The 17182-nt window shown below is 42.6% G+C and overlaps 1 protein-coding gene across 12 annotated transcripts in view; it reads left to right on the top strand.

Moving 5' to 3' along the window:
* Positions 1–17182, top strand: part of MAP4 (microtubule associated protein 4) — a 421944-nt gene that overhangs the window by 36603 nt on the left and 368159 nt on the right. The window lies entirely within an intron of this gene.

The raw sequence follows: 17182 nt of genomic DNA, 5'->3' as shown, positions 1-17182 counted from the left end.
GGGCCCCAATCCAGTCGGGTTTTCAGGATTTCCCCAATGAATATGCATGAGATCTATGTGCATGCACTGCTTTCAATGCATATTCATTGGGGAAATCCTGAAAATCCGACTGGATTGTGGCCCTCAAGGAGGGACTTTGAGATCCCTGATTTAAATGAACCGAAAATGGTTTTCAAGGGTGACAATGCGGAGGAACTGAAAGAAATCTCAGTGTATCTGGAAGATGTACAAAGCCACATCGACAAGTTAAAAAATGATAAATCACCTGGACCGTATATATCCTAGGGTGATAAAAGAACTCAAACATGAAATTGCTTACATGCTGTTAGTGATCTGTAACCTATCGTTAAAATCATCTGTAGTACCTGAAAACTAGAGGGTAGCCAATGTTACGCCAATTTTTTTAAAAAGGGTTCCAAATGAGATCCAGGAAATTGCAGACCGATAAGCCTGACTTCAGTGCCAGGCAAAATGGTGGAAACAATTATAAAAAATAAAATTGTGGAACACATAGACAAATATGATTTAATGAGAGAGTCAGCATGGGTTCAGCTGAGGGAGATCTTGCCCCACCAATTTGTTTGACTTCTTTGAAGGTGTGAATACACATGTGGATAAAGGTGAGCCGGTTGATATAGTGCAGTGGTTCCCAAACCTGTCCTGGGGGACCCCCAGCCAGTCAGGTTTTCAAGATATCCCTAATGAATATGCATGAGAGAGATTTGCATATAATTGAAGTGACAGGTATGCAAATCTCTCTCATGCATATTCATTAGGGATATCTTGAAAACCTGACTGGCTGGGGGTCCCCCAGGACAGGTTTGGGAACCACTGATATAGTGTATCTAGATTTTCAGAAAGCTTTTGACAAAGTTCCTCATGAGTGGCTCATCAGAAAATTAAAGAGTCATGGGATAGGTGGCAAAGTTCAGTTGTGGATTAGGAATTGGTTATTGGATAGAAAATAGAGGGTAGGGTTAGTCATTTTTCTCAATGGAGGAGAGTAAACAGTGGAGTACTAGGACCAGTGCTATTTAACTTATTTATAAATGATCTGAAAATTGGACTGACAAGTGAGGTGATTAAATTTGCAGATGACACTAAACTGTTCAAAGTTGTTAAAACGCATGCGGATTGTGAAGAATTGCTGGCAGACCTTAGAAAATAGGAAGACTTGGCATCCAAGTGGCAGATGAAATTTAATGTGGACAAATGCAAAGTGATGCATATTGGGAAGAATAACCCAAATCAGTTACCAGATGCTAGGGTCCACCTTGGGGGTTAGCGCATAAGAAAGGAATCTGGGTGTCATTGTAGACAATACGATGAAACCTTCCACCCAAAGTGGCAGCAGCCAAAAAAGCAAACAAGATGCTTGGAATTATTAAAGGGATGGTTAACAAGACTAAAGAGATTGTAATGCATCTGTATCGCTCCACAGTGTGACCTCACTTGGAGTATTGCATTCAATTCTGGTCTCCTTATCTCAAGAAAGAAATAGCGGCACTAGGAAAGGTTCAAAGAAGAGCGACCAAGATAAGCCCTAATCTTTTTATTCTTTCCTCTCGTATGAGGAAAGAATAAAAAGATTAGGGCTCTTCAGCTTGGAAAAGAGAAGGCTAAGGGGAGATATGATTGTGAAGTTTACAAAATCCTGAGTGGAGTAGAATGGGTACAAGTGGATTGAGTTTTCACTCCATCAAAAATTACAAAGACTAGGGGACACTCAATGAAACTGCAGGGAAATACTTTTAAAACCAATAGGAGGAAAAAATTTTTCACTCGGAGAATATTTAAGCTCTGGAATGCGTTGCCAGAGGTTGTGGTAAAAGTGGATAGCGTAGCTCAGGGGTAGGGAACTCCGATCCTCGAGAGCCGTAATCCATTCGGGTTTTCAGGATATCCCCAATGAATGTGCATGAGATCTATTTGCACGCACTGCTTTCAATGCATGTTCATTGGGGAAATCCTGAAAACCCGACTGGACTATGGCTCTCGAGGACCGGAGTTCCCTACCCCTGACGTAGCTGGTTTTAAGAAAGGTTTGGACAAATTCCTGGAGGAAAAGTCCATAGTCTGTTAAGACATGGGGGAAGCCTCTTTTTGCCCTGAATCAGTAGCATGGAATGTTTCTACTCTTTAGGTTTTGGCCAGCTACTAGGGACCTGGATTGGCCACCATGGGGACAGGCTACTGGGCTTGATGGACATTGGTCTGACCCAGGAAGGCTATTTTTATGTTCTTATGACTGTGAAGGCTATGATAGTCTTATTGACAACCAGTGCTGTGTTTTATCATTAAGCACTGTTGGTCGTGGATCTGAGTACTTCACAAATATTTATTTATATACAAGTTTATGATATGCAATAAAGACTGGCTTGAGAAACACTAGTATGGCACTTCTGGGGTATGGGGGAGAGTGTGGTGGTAATGTTACCTGCTGAATAAACAGTGCTTCAGAAGAAGCTCAACCACAGGAAAGATGAGGTGCCTAATGGCAATGTTGCAGGCTTGATTCCCACTGCAGCATCTTGTGACCCTGGGCAAGTCACTTAGGACTCCTTTTACTAAGGTGCGTTAGGGCCTTAACGCGTGGAATAGCGCGCGCGCTAGACCTTAACGCCAGCATTGAGCTGGCGTTATTCTAGAAGCGTAGGTAATTTTGTGCGTGCGCTAAAAATGCTAGCGCACCTTAGTAAAAGGACCCCTTAATCCTTCATTGCCTCAACTTCAAAACTTACACTCTGAGCTATTTTATTTCTCTATACCATTCTCCCAAGGGAGCTCAGAACGGTTTACATTAATTTATTCAGATTCTCGAGCATTTTCTCTGTCTCTTCTGGTGGGCTCACAATCTATCTAATGTACCTGGGGCAGTGGGGGGATTAAGTGACTTGCCCAGGGTCATAAGGAGCAGTGTGGGTTTGAACCCATAACCTCAGGGTGCTGAAGGAAGCTGTAGTTTCAACCACCGTGCTTCACTCTCTGAGAAAGTACATGCATATGTGTATAGTGCTGTGCAAATCTAGTAGCACTATAGGAATGAGTAGCAGTAGTGTTGCTCTTGCCTTTCGGGCTTCAGAGAGGCATTACTATGAATGGATGTACTGTACTTTATTGATTACTGAGCTGTGCCTTTAGTTTCCTTCATTTGGACTGTAATACCACAAGCCATTGGTTGGATTTTTCTGTAATGTCTCTTGGAAGGAGAGGCAGGAGACAGATGGCTAGTGTCATGAAGTAGGTGGTGTATACCCTTTTATTGTCCAGCTCCATTAAAATGTTTGGTGCAAATTGGAGATTTGATTGCTTTGCCGTTTTTCTATCATGCTAAATAGGTGAATGAAGGAAGAGCACAGCTGTGTGTTTTAAGTGTGGTGCATCATGAAGTCTTAGCTCTTTTTTTTAAAAGCATGCTTTGCCTGTTTTAGTTGCAGTATGACCAGGGCTCAGATTATAAAGGAATGGGTATCCTGTTCTGGTGGTATATTCTGAGCATGTGCTGCCCAGGTTTGGAGACAAGTAGCAGTGTCTGAAATTTTTGTGTATTACTGGGATGATCTGTCCCTAGAACCAGCTTTTTTTATTTTGAACTTTTGAAGACAGATGTGGATTGTTCCGATGTGGGGGCACTGACGTCCCTCTGCACATTCCAGTGCTGTTATGTAAATCTTGTGCAGCTGCAAATGTCAGTGTTTGCCAGATGACCTGCAATGTGGAAGTCAACATGCCTTTTTTTTTTCTTGTACAGGACCTTATTGCGTGTCCTAAAGTGATAAATGAATAGGCAGAGCAGAGCTGCTGGAGAAGTGTGTGTCATTTTAAATTTGTAGGCTTGTGGAAGTGAAACTAGCCTTTAATTTTGCTTGATAATCTATTGCTCTACCTCCTTTCACACCCTTTCCCCTTTAGACTATCTGGGTTCACTACTTCTAGTATTGTCTTTTGCTAAATCTCTTGCCTGATGAAAATGTTCCTTATCTTGCCATACCTGTCTAGACAAGTGGGTTATGCCACCCAGCTAGCATATAGAGGCAGAGAACTGAAATCTAGTGATAGCCCACTTGTGCAGCTCAAGAACTTGCCAGTATTTACAGCCTGCAGCAGGACTTCTAGGATCAAGGGTCATTTTCAAGTTTGCCTGCCTCCCCAATCTACCTGTCGCACCATTTTGAATTTCCAGGCACCACTTGCACACGTAGTGCCTACCTGTTTGCTTTCCCATCCTTGAAGGGCTGTATTTACAAGAGATTCCTTGATGGATCACTATCAATCCAAGCAGGCAAATGGAATAAATGTCTAACCACCTTCATTTCAAATGCACCCTCCTACCAAACCTTCAGGAAATTTCTCTGACTCCTTTCCTGCCTTGCTGTATCTTTTGAAATGCTTCCGGATAAATCTTGACTACTCTTGGCATGCTAATGTAATTTGAAAGTCCTTTTTTATAACATCGCTGTCTGTATACAGTCTATTCTTCTGTGAACTGCTTGTGGTATTGCAGTATACAAAAATAAAGTTGTTATTATTATTATTATTATCATCTGGCTTCTCGGGTACAAGTTGGGGCCTGCAGCCAAAACTGAGCTTGTTCAAGTTCAGTTTATTTGATATACTGCAAATATAAAACCAAAGTTAAAATCTAGATGGTTCACAATATAGCAAATATATAAAAAGGAGGAGGGAAGGCAAAACAAATCAGAAAATCAATACATATATTGCATACAAATACTAAACATAAGGAAAAGAAATACATATATATTGCATACAAATACTAAACATAAGGTTAATTACAATAAAAAATTAAATTCCAAAGGCAGGAAAAGTAAGAAAATAAACAGGGTTCGGGGGATAAAAATTGTTGTGCAGTTATGAGCCCAGTCTATTATATGAACAGAATGCCTGAAAAACATAGTAGGCCTTTAATTGAACCTTAAATGTCTGAAAAGAACTTTTCTGTACGAAGGTAGAAAGGCAAAGAGTTATGGTTCAACTGAAAAAGAAGAATTTCTATGAACGTAGAAAATAATTGCATAAATGAGGGAATTGTCAACAACTGTTGATGTGACACTCGAAGAGTTCTCTGTGGAAAATATGGAACCAGAAAGCTGAATTTAAAAAAAATGGAAAACCTCTTGATAAAATCTGGTATGTATTGTATGTACTTAAAAAGAATTCGGTAGGAAACAGGAAGAATCTGTTCAACTTTTAAAAGAGGTGTAACGTGATGGTAGAGCAGTCTAATGACAGTGTTTTGAACTAGTTCTAACTGATGTAACTGGTATTTTGCAAGACCAACAAAAATAGAATTCAATAGTCGAGTTTAAATAATACTAAAGAATGTGTAAGAATATGAATAGAATCTAATTAAGAAATGAGTGTGACCCTAGAGTAAGAGGAAAGGCTCTACTCTTTGGAGAGGCTGTCCCTAGAGTGAGGATAGCTCTCCCAGCCCCCCTCCCGCCCTTGAAGGGAATGAAGCCTCATCTGTGTTTGGCAGGCAGAGCTGCTATTCTTTTTTGTTTACCTCCAATATCCATCAGAATGAAGATATCTTGAAATCACAGATGACAATACTATTTTAGAGCTTACAGAGACTGAGGAAGTCCTTCTTTCTGCAAAACCTTGGACGTGGTCCTTGAGCAGGAATATCTGGAAATTGTGAAGGGGACCTGAGAGTGACAGAATTTGTACCCGTCCCTGCGGATCTTTTATCATTCTTTAGTCCTCGGTCCTTATAAACCAAAATTCTTCAATGCAAGGCTTGAGGGTCAGTGGTTGTGCCCATTCATACTCTGATTCTTTTCTCTCTCCTTAAAGAATGACATGGGGATGATATCCCATGGTTATCCGCAGGGATGGGGATGGTGACATTCTGTCACCGTGTCATTCTCTTCTGGCCTTCAAGGAAGTCTTCAGTGTGGTTTGTCTCAATTTCCTCAAAGTGCAGGTTGGCTATCTTATCTGCCCGATCCACAATCTCGGAAAAGGTTGGTGTTCCCTTGGATACAAAGTATTTAAATCTTTCTAAATGCTTTCTTGTAGACATAATTTGAACAGGGGCAACTTATAACATGAATACAGATTTGCTAAATGCAAATATATTGCCATTGACACCCATTCTTTTCTTTTTTTCGATCTAGCATTCCCTGGACCTTAACTTGGGGGTGATTACAAAGATGAACTATTAACTGGCTTCTGTTCCTTTTTGTCTACTTAAGGGACTACCCTAAGACAAAAAATAAATACTGATCCATTTTACTGTAAACTGCTTTGGTGGGTCTTGTACGTGATCATAAGAACATAAGATTTGCTGCTGCTGTGGTCCATCGTTCCCAGCAGTCTGCTCACGCGTGGCCCTTAGGTCAAAGACTAGTGCCCTATATGAGTCTAGCCTTACCTGCATATGTTCTGTTCCAGCAGGAACTTATCCAACCTTTTCTTGAATCCCTGAAGGGTGCTTTCCCCTATAACAGCCTCTGGAAGAGCGTTCCAGATTTCAACCACTCTCTGAATGAAGAAGAACTTCCTTATGTTTGTACGGAATCTATTCCCTTTTAACTTTAGCAAGTGCCCTCTCGTTCTCTTCACCTTGGAGAGGGCGAACAATCTCTCTTTCCTTAGCGCTGGCAGCAGATGAATCCAGAGACAAGGGGGATAGCACATACCTATCAGCAGGTGGGGATAGAGCCCTGGTTTTCAGGAGTATATCTGGATGGAACCCCCTTCTTGCCAATTAGTATGCTCTATCTCCAGCAGGTTGGATGGCTGCTGTCATACTGGTTCCTGGTTTCAGCTCCTGAGGACGGAAGGCTTTTTGCTCCTGTTGCTGCGGCTTCAGTAGAGCCCAGGGGTGTTGACCATACTGAGCCAACTTTGGGGGCTACACCTGGGCCCACCCAGGTCTCTTCCCCACCTGCCCTGCCAGCAGAGAGAGAGGGAGAAGGCTGTGGAGGTCTGAAATTTCTTTATATTTGCTGGATGTGCGTCGAGTTCTCTTGCACTATCTTCAGGTTTTTAATGACTTTTGGAAGTCGGATCATCTCTTTGTTCGTTTTTCAGGACCGAGGAAGGGCCTGGCGGCCTCAAAAGCTTCAGTGGCTCAGTGGGTCTGAGAGGCTATTGCTTCTGCTTATTTGGTTACAGGCAAACGGCTGCCTGAGGCCCTCCATGCTTACTCGACCAGGGCAATAGCTACATCCTGGGCTGAGTCCAGGGTTTTTTCTCTGGAGGGGATTTACAGGGTGGCCACATGGTCATCCTCGAACACTTTCTCTAGACATTACCGCTTTGATGTGGCTGAGTGCGCAGAAGCGTCTTTCGGGGCTTCAGTAATTGCAGAGGCCGCACTTTAGTCCCACCCAGTATGAGTTGGCTTTGCTACATCACACTGGTCTCTGGATTCATCTGCTGCTGGCGCTAAGGAATGAAAAATTATGTTGTACCTGTTAATTTTCTTTCCTTTAGGCGCAGCAGGTGAATCCAGAGCCCCACCCTGTCTAGACTCTGTGGTGACTCCCCTGATGGGGGGGTGGTAGGGTGCTTGGGTTTGTGTAGTTTGGATATTGTTCTTGTTCTCTTATGGGCAAGTTTTTTGGGGCTGCAGTTGCATTGTCCCGGATGCTTGGGCAAGGGCAGTACTAATTGGCAAGAAGGGGGTTCCATCCAGATATACTCCTGGAAACCAGGGCTCTATCGCCACCTCCTGGTAGGTATGTGTTATCCCACTGGTCTCTGGATTCATCTGCTGTGCCTAAAGGAAAGAAAATCAACAGGTAGGACATTATTTTTCATTCTCTACCAAGTCAATTCCCTTCAATATCTTTTTTTAAAAAAGGGAAATGATATCTGATATATTACATACAGGTACTTCAATTTGTATCTTGGTAATGCTGGGTTGAGTGACTTGCCCAGAGTCACAAGAAACTACCGTGGGAATTGAACCTAGTTCTTCTGGTTCTAAGTCTGCTGCACTAATCTTTAGACTATTCCTAAGTAACTCAACTTGCTCACTCAGTTTAACCATCGTTAAATGATACACAAACTCTCTTAGGGCCCCTTTTACAAAGCTGTGGTAGTGATTCTCCCACAACAAATGCACTGAAGCCCGTAGGAATAGAATGGGCTTCGGTGCATTTGCCACGGGGGAATCACTACTTTTAACTTTGTAAAAGGAGCCCTAAACCTTTTAATTTTAGATGCATCATATCCCATTCAAAGGAATTTCCTTCTCTCCCCTACTTCCTGACTTGGCACACGAGTACTGCAAAGTTAGCACTCCAAGACTATAGGCATGCAGATTTATTGTGTTGTATGCATATAATGACTTTACTTTCAATTTTAGTGATTGAAAATGTCAGTTTTGAGAATTTATTTCTGTCTATATTTTGCATTGTTCAGGAAGAAATGCATTTGTTTCTATTTCTCTGGTGTTGGTCGCTGTGCATGCAGTACATCTTGGGGTTTCATTTGTGTATATTAGGACTTTGTTTGTGGTCCTGTATTTGCATAGGGATTAACTGTGTTTGGTTGAAATGAATGTCGAGAAGCGTCATTGGTGTCATGGTCCAAAGTAGGAACATATTTTTTGGCTCTCGTTCACATCTTTTGCTTAAAAAAATTAGCGAAGACCACTGATGTAGATAGACATAATTTTAATGGAACAGAGTCCAACATGGGTTTGGCCAAGGTAGGTCTTGTCTCACCAATTCACTTGATGAATAAACCTGTAGATAAAGGTGAGCTGGTTGTACAAGGGGCCGCTGAAAAGCTCAGTCCAACCAACAAACTTGGTGCAGTCTCCTTCGAGGACTAATCTAAATCTTAGATTTATATACCGGATCAACCCTAGAGATATAGGGCTTGACCCTGTTTACAATAAAAATATGCTTTCAAAAATGTTTTTATTTTAAGATGCTCATTATGAATTACAATCTAAAAAATGTTGAAACGTCGTGGTTTTTAAAATTTTACAGAAAACTTGAAAAGAAATACATGATTGTATCTGAACAGAAAGACCATTCCATATTGCAGTCCAGTGATTTTTTTTTTGTTCCATCTTGAATTTTGACTTGCATTGTGCAATATAGTCTTTTTTTTGCTTTCATTCAATTTTTTTCTTCAATGCCATCCATGGTCTTCATTCTTTCTGTATAAAGGGGTTCTAATGCAAATCAGCAGTGGCATCCTCAGCCTCACCATTTCCCACCAAATAAACATTAGGAGGAACTTTCAGATATTCCAAATTAATGGTTCCTGTGAAGGATTGCTATTACTGTAATTGGTCAGAAGGTAGACCTAGAAAGACAAGATGATGAATTCCCATAAAGAGCAAAGCAACACCTTCACTTGGACAAAATCTGAGATCAGACTCCTTCAATAACATGTGCAGACTAAAGTCCTCGATATGTAATCTGTCTAATGTTCTGGCAGTCAATTCAGCTGCTGCTGTCGCTTATCACACTGCTATTACAATCCACTTTGTGGGTCACTGTGCTCTGATGTTATCCTCTGCTTTCAGCTGCTCATTTTTGTTTTGACCTAGTGGTGTCCCCACTCTGTCTCTATCTAGTCAGTAAATGCACTAGGTTTACGTAAGTAAATAGTTTAATTGATGTACCTTTTTAGTTCCAGGCATTTGAGAGAATGTAGATTCTTTACCCGGTTAAGATCTGCTAGTGATACAGTTTTCAGAATTACTTTTTGCTTTGAAAAAGGAATGTTTAATGTTACTTTACTACTCTTAATTTCTGTTATGTCATGTCTTCCTTATTGTGATCTTCATAGGAGCTCACCTGTTTTAGAGCATCTCTTAATACCTGACACCTGTTGAGCAAGCTAACACTGAATTTTGCCAGGGTTTCTATTACCAGCTGCTCTTCTTTAAAACCTAGGAATACAAGCTAACACTCCAAATATGTGCAAGATTTCAGCTCATGTAAACTTGTATTTGGTAGCTATTGAATAGTAATAGATTTGGTATTTGCTACCTTACAGCAAACATGAAATATTAGATTTTGGGGAGGGAGACTATAGGCTGTAAGATATTGGCTGATTGAATATCTTTGGTCATTGATATTGGTTCCCTAAACTCTGTTAGGGATCTGATAGTACCTGCGGCAGCTATGAAATCTGTGCCCATTGCGAGGGCCCCAGCGGGACGGGGGTTGCCTTAGAGACACTGGGGGATGGATGGACGAGACAAAAGGACCTTGAGGGGCGGGAAAGTAGCCTTGAACCAAAAGGGAGGGGGAAGACAGTGCAGATCCTGGACTACTAGAGGAGTTAGAGAGAGGAAACATCCTGAACCAAGGAGAGACAGAGATGCCAGGCCCTAGGGAGGGGGAAGACAAAGAGAGTGAAAGAGACAAAGACCTTGACCAAAGGTGGGAGGACTCAAAATGTTAGCAGAAAGAAGATAGAGAGAGGGAGAAACCTGAAACAGGGGAGGCAGAAGAGAGGAGGGCAGATTTTGGATTATAGGAGGTACAGACAGAAGAGATGGAGGGGGAGAGACCCTGAGGAAAAACAGAGAGATGCAAGATCATAACAGAGGAGGGAGAGAGAGGTAGACATGTTGCCAATAGGCACACACAGACCTCGTTCCATTCCCCAAACATCTCTCTCTGTCCCTCCAGGAGTCTAGCTTTTCTTCCTCTCTCCTCCACTCCCTATTGGCAACATGTCTACTTCTCTCTCCCTCCTCTGTTATGATCTTGCATCTCTCTGTTCTTCCTCAGGGTCTCTCCTGAGGAAGGCATGCTAGCCGATTTAGCGCATGCTAATGCGTCCATAGAATATAATGGGCGCATTAGCACTTAGCACGCGCTAAATCGGCTAGCGCACCGTAGTAAGAGGGGGTATATGTTTAGTATTTTTATTGTTGGTAGATCATTTTGACTTGGTCATTTTAAAAGTAGCTCGCAAGCCCAAAAAGTGTGGGCACCCCTGCCCTATACCAAGACGTTTGCATCGGTTCCAAGAAATTCAGAATGCTGCAGCACGACTGATTGATAGAAGGTTGCACGTGGTGCAACTTCGCACACTTCCCGGAAAAACTACACTACCAGTTCCTTACAGGGCTAGATTTAAAAATGGTTTCCAAGATCCTTGGATAAAATGGGCCAGAGTACTTAAAAAGAATGTTAGGTCTTTACATGCCTTGGAGACCTCCTAAGGTCCTCTCAAGGAACATAAGTATACCCTCCTCAAAAGAAATTGTATGATGTGATACCTGCTAGCAAGCCTTCTCAGGAGTAGCCCCCACTCTTACTTCCAGAGGAGTTATGTCTAATTCGAGACTCTCTAGTTCAGGAAAAATGTGAAAGCCCGACTCTTCACCCAAGTTTTTAATATACAGTATACCCCCGAAGTTCGCGGGGGTTGTGTTCCAGGAGCACCTGCGAACTTCGAAAAACCGCGATTATTGGATGTGGTTTAGGAGCAGGGATTGGAGGCGGGAGACGGCTACAGGGGCGACGGCAGCAGCTGCTGTAAGGGTCGATGCAGGCAGTGGCGTTGGTGGTTCCGACCCGGGCCGGGATTGCTGGTCAGGCAGAGTGGATCGCGGAGGGCCGGAGGATGCGCACGGCCAGGTCAGGCAGAGCAGATCGGGGGGGCCAGATGGGGATACTCTGTACACTTTCCAGACCTGGACTACTAGCTTGCTATGCACACTATAATGTAGTCTGGTTCCTTATATTTTGTCTCTATAGCATGGTCTACTTCCCGCAGAACCCTCAACCTGAATCTCCCATCCACTAAAGATCTTCACTATAAACGAGTTTTCCACTCCATGCTTACCTTCCTAGGAGTCAAAACTTGGAATGGCCTTACAGAAAAGACCAGAACTCAACCTTGCCACATCATCTTCCAAAGAAAACTGAAAACCCATCTGTTCGATACTTAATCTCCCTTACCCTCTCCTCTCCCCTCTTACCTCTCTTTACAGTCGCCTTGAGCCTGTATAGGTATGAGCGATGCACAAATAGAAGATTAGATTTAACTGTACAAAACTTGCCTTGAGTTTGGCTGCTAATCTCTTTATCCCAATGGACTCTGTAATATTCATCTTGCCCCCCGTCTATATATCTGCACATGGTAAGCAATATTGTAGAAAAGCATTTGCAACTTATCTGTTTGAATGTTCTGTGTGTTTCTTTGGTATTATGCTTATCTGTTTGAATGTTCTGTGTGTTTCTTTGGTATTATGCTTATCTGTTTGAATGCAGTGCCGTTAAATGTGTACGTGTTTGACACTTTCATGATAGTCCTTTTAGGCTTCAGTTTTTTTGTTTCACATTTAGTTTCTTGTATTTATATTTGGTCATTTTACTATGTATGCTATTAACAAAGTTGTAAGTTAAACTGTACCTACTGTGCACTGCTTTGGGTGAATTTCTTCATAAAGATTAAAAAACAAAACTAGACTAAGTCCCTTCCTTATTACTTTTAGTAAAAGCTATCAGTACACCAAAGTTTCCCTTACTTTTATATTTAACCAAATATGGTTTCCCTACTACAGTGGCTCCATCTTACATATTTTTTTAGTTTTGTTCTGGTTTTACAGCCTATCTAGCAAGATCTTTTAGAATCTGTGTCACGGAACCAGCATTTATTTTATTTTTTTATTCTTTGGTATTGGTTACAGTGGAGGTAGTCCAGCCTTTTATTCTAATAAATTTACTTTTTAAGAAAAATAGCATTAGCTTATGCTAGTCACATAAATACTGTATTTTTTGCTCCATAAGACGCACTTTTTTCCCCAAAAAAGTAGGTAGAAAAAAAGGTGCGTCCTATGGAGTGAATACCTCCCTCGGGCCGTTACCTTATTTCGAACGCCGCCCGCTGCTCCTGGTTTCAATGCCGCCATAAGTAGAGGGAAAGGCCAGGCAGGTGCAGCGATTGCACATCGCTAGCCCAGAAGCCTTACCCCCAATGTCAATTCTGACGGAGGGGGTAAAGCTTCTGGGCCAGGGGTAAAGCTTCTGGGCCAGGGGCATGCAATCGCTGCACCTGCCTGGCCCTTCTCAGCAATTCATTTCGTGCCAGCTCCCCGCTCGTCTCTCGACCCACTGGTGAGCCAGGAGTCCAACCCCCCTCCCCTACCGTTGCTGCTGCTGCTTCTGCTTCGTTGACGTATTCTCACAGTGGCAGCAGCGGGAGGTAATTAAATTCAGCGGGCGGGCTTGGGGGTGGGGGCAGAAGAGGACAAAGGCTGGAAGGCAGTGAGGGAAATGTAGGAGGGAGGAAGGGATAATTGTTGGGCCTGAGTTGGGAGGGGAGAGGACAAAGGCTGGAAGGCAGTGAGGGGAACATAGGAGGGAGAGAGGAAGGGACAATTGTTGGACCTGAGGAAGGAAAGACAGAAATAAAACACCAGGCAATGGGGGAAGAAAGAGGACAAAGGCTGGAAAGCAGTGAGGGGAACATAGGAGAGAAGGAGGGAGGAAGGAACAATTGTTGTGCCTGAGGAAAGAAAGAAAGAAATTATCAGATAATGGAGGGGAGAGGGGGAGGAAGAGGACAAAGGCTGGAAGGCATTTGGGGGTGGGGGTGGAGGGAGGAAGGGAGAATTGTTGGGCCTGAGGAAGGAAAGAAAAAAATCACCAGACAACCAAAGGTAGGAAAAATGATTTTATTTTCAATTTAGTGATCAAAATGTGTCAGTTTTGAGAATTTATATCTGCTGTCTATGTTTTGCACTATATTTGTCTATTTTTCTATAGTTGTTACTGAGGTGATATTGCATATTTTAAAAATTCATCTACCTTGACATCTGTGCCCTGTCCCTGCCTATCACTAGACCACCAGAGGGGGGATAGGGTACAAAGCCTGGCAGGGAGGGGGGACAGAGTTCAGAGCCTGGCAAGGAGTGTGGAGTTGGGTGCAGAGCCTGGCAGGGAGAATTTGGTTCAGAATGTTTTTTTTTTTTCCTTGTTTTTCTCCTCTAAATTTAGGGTGTGTCTTATGGTCAGTGCATCTTATGGAGCGAAAAATACGGTACTTTGTAAAATTACCATGGTGAAATAAAAAAAAATATACTATTCTCTCAAAACACGCTTTAGCAAGCATTTGTGGAAAAATTAGAGCAGTATTCGTTACGAGGCTCAAGGGCTGGGGTAAGCCCCTTTGTTTATAAGGACATGAGAGTTGCCATACTGAGACAGACCCAAGGTCCATCAAGTCCAATATACTGTTTCTAACCTTGGCCAATCCAGGACACGAGTACCTGGCAAAATCCCAAAGAGTAAAACAGTTTTTATGCTGCTTATCCTAGAAATAAGCAGTAGATTTTCCCAAGTCAATCGTAAGGGCTTATGGATTTTTCTCATAGGTGGATGCTCAAACCTTTTTTAAACCCTGCTAAGCTAACTGCTTTCACCACATTCTTTGGCAATGAAGTCTAGCATTCTTAATTGCATGTTCCCGAGTGCTTCTATAAATACCTTATCCCCTCCCCTACCTTTGAAAACACATAGCTGGTGCTACCTTCGGAGGAACTGTTGAATGCATGTTGCCAGAGCATGGAGAACCATGTAGGGGTCATGACACAGAATGGTATATTCCATTGAGCAGCATTGTGCAAACAGTGTGCCCTCAAGAAGGGGAAGGAGGATCAAGTAGGATGAGTTGGAGGGGGTAAAGAAAGAAAAGTGGGAGCATCTGTTGAATATGGTAGAAGACAAAATTAGTGGAGGGTAGGATGAATGTCTGGGACAGATGAGGCTGTGTGTGTATAGGGCAAACTTTTTTTTTTTTTTTTGGTTGAGCGGCACTCCACACTGGCCTCAAGGGACATGTCTTTAAAATTTAGAATAGTGTTTAGTTTCCTCAGTTCTCTTCTGTTGAATTTTGCTTGACTGTATAAGACTCCGGTGTGACCTCATTTAGAAAACTGTGTACAATTCTGGAGGCTGCATCTTCAAAAAGATATAACAAGGATGGAGTCATTACAGAGGAAGGCTACTAAAATGATGTGTGGTCTTCGTGATAAGGTGTATGGGGATAGACTTAAAGATCTCAATCTGTATACTTTGGAGGAAAGGTGGGAGAGGGGAGATATGATAAAGGTGTTTAAAATACCTACGTAATATAAATGCGCATGAGTCAAGTCTCTTTCATTTGAAAGGAAACTCTGAAATGAGAGGGCACAAGATGAAGTTAGGTGATAGGCTCCGGAGTAATCTAAGGAAATACTATTTTACAGAAAGGGTTGTAGATGCATGGAAGTTTCAAGTTTATTAAAATTTGATATAATTGCCTATTCAAGATTTCTAAGCAAAATACAAAAATAAAATTATACAGGGATAAAATTTATAAATATAACATCAGACTTAAGTCATACCGAAACATGAGGGTAGATGGGGAGGAACTATAATTGTTGAAAAAAGAAGAACATTCAAGGATAGTACAGTTGGGGGGGGGAGGGGTTAGATGACAGAAGATAGGTTCTTTCTTTAAATATAGCAACGTTAAGTAGCTTCGAGGTTATGTCAAAAATGCATCTTTAAACAGGTGACCTTCCTGGAAGAGGTGGTGGAGACAGAGACTGTGTCTTAATTCAGGAGGGCCTGGGATAGGTATGTGGGATCTCTCAGAGAAAGAAAGATAATGGTTACTGCAGATGGGCAGACTAGATGGGCCATTTGGCCTTTGCCATCATGTTTCTATGTGTAGATTTTTGGATAGGGGAACACCTAAGCTCCATCCACATTTGTTCCCACACCAACCACTCACCTTTATGCTCTGTGATCCATATTGCAGACTATCTCAGTTGCTTTCTCCTCGATCTGAGAGAATGGGAGCTGGGGCTTTATGCCTTCCAGCTCATTATGGACTGCTAGGGACCACCTCAGTTTAACTTGATGGCGGCGAGAGCCAATGAATACCTGGCCTCTTGAGGAATAGATAACCTGAAACAGCTTTGACCAGTGGTGGAACCTCCTTTTTTATCTTCCATCCGTGGCCACTCATTGGCCACTTGTTGCAAAGGATTGTGTGTCATCCTCATCTGGTCTTGCTGGTGGCATCAGATCAGCCTTGCAGACCTTCTCATGTGGTTTCCAGCATTTGCTAGTGGAGAACTGCTCCCACTGCCCAAAGGTTGGTGTCCATTCTGACAAGGGCAGTAGAGATGGAAGATGCAGATCCTTTTTTGGCTTGCAGTATGGCCGTTGAGAGGCCTGTCCTGACATGTTTTGTATCCTAGTGAGGGAAACGGTCCCCGTTTCCCTAGAGTGCTCAATGTGATTGACAGCCATACAGGTTTTCATAATATTGCTTTATCCTGGTATATGCAGGTCAGCTAGTGCTACTCTAATATTACATGCTTTCTTGCTTGTTTGCTTCCTGAGAAATTTAGATATGAAGTACATAATAATAAAATAAAGTCTAAAAAACCTGCCTAAATCGGCACTTGGACGATCAAAAAGACAGGCTGCCAAGTACCGATAATCGAACCCTGGGCAAGTCACTTAATCCCCCCATTGCCTCAGGTACATTAGATAGATTGTGAGCCTGTCGGGACAGACAGGGGAAAATGCTTGAGTACACGAATAAATTAATGTAAACTGTTCTGAGCTCCCCTGGGAAAACAGTATAGAAAATTGAAATAAATAAAAATATCTAAAACCAGCTTAGTCCTTTTGACTGCATCTGTGTGCCCAGAGCGAAAAGGGGGTGGTTTGGGAGGAGTGGGGAGGGCAGGAGGTGGGCGGGATGTGGGTTGACCTAGACTTAATCGCGTCCGGCAGCGATAACCCTAAAGTTTGATGAGGTTACCTGTACGGAGCTTATACGTTTTGACTTAGACTGGGCAGAACTCTGGGTTTCTGGCCCAGAAATATCTAAGAAAAAGGACCATTTAGATTAAATGATTGATTTATAGAGCGTGTAACGGTTGGGCAGACAGCATGGACCATTCGGGTCTTTATCTGCCGTCATTTACGATGTTGTTACAGCTGCAGTAGTTGATGGGTTGGCTATTCTTGGAAACAGGACACCGGGCTTGATGGACCTTGGTCTGTCCCAGTAATGGTAGCTCTTGTATTCTTATGGGGCATGGAAGTATTACAAAGGTACCTTCTTCTGCTTGGGCAGATACATATTGGATTGCTCCAGAGAGCACCACACATACTGGTGAACGTCACTGGTAAAACTTCAGTTATACCGTCTGTCATTA

Source organism: Geotrypetes seraphini, chromosome 2 (assembly GCF_902459505.1).
Source record: "Geotrypetes seraphini chromosome 2, aGeoSer1.1, whole genome shotgun sequence".
NCBI classification, from domain to species: Eukaryota; Metazoa; Chordata; class Amphibia; order Gymnophiona; family Dermophiidae; genus Geotrypetes; species Geotrypetes seraphini.
The sequence above is the reverse complement of the archived record's forward strand: the minus strand, read 5'-3'. Positions and strand labels throughout refer to the sequence as shown.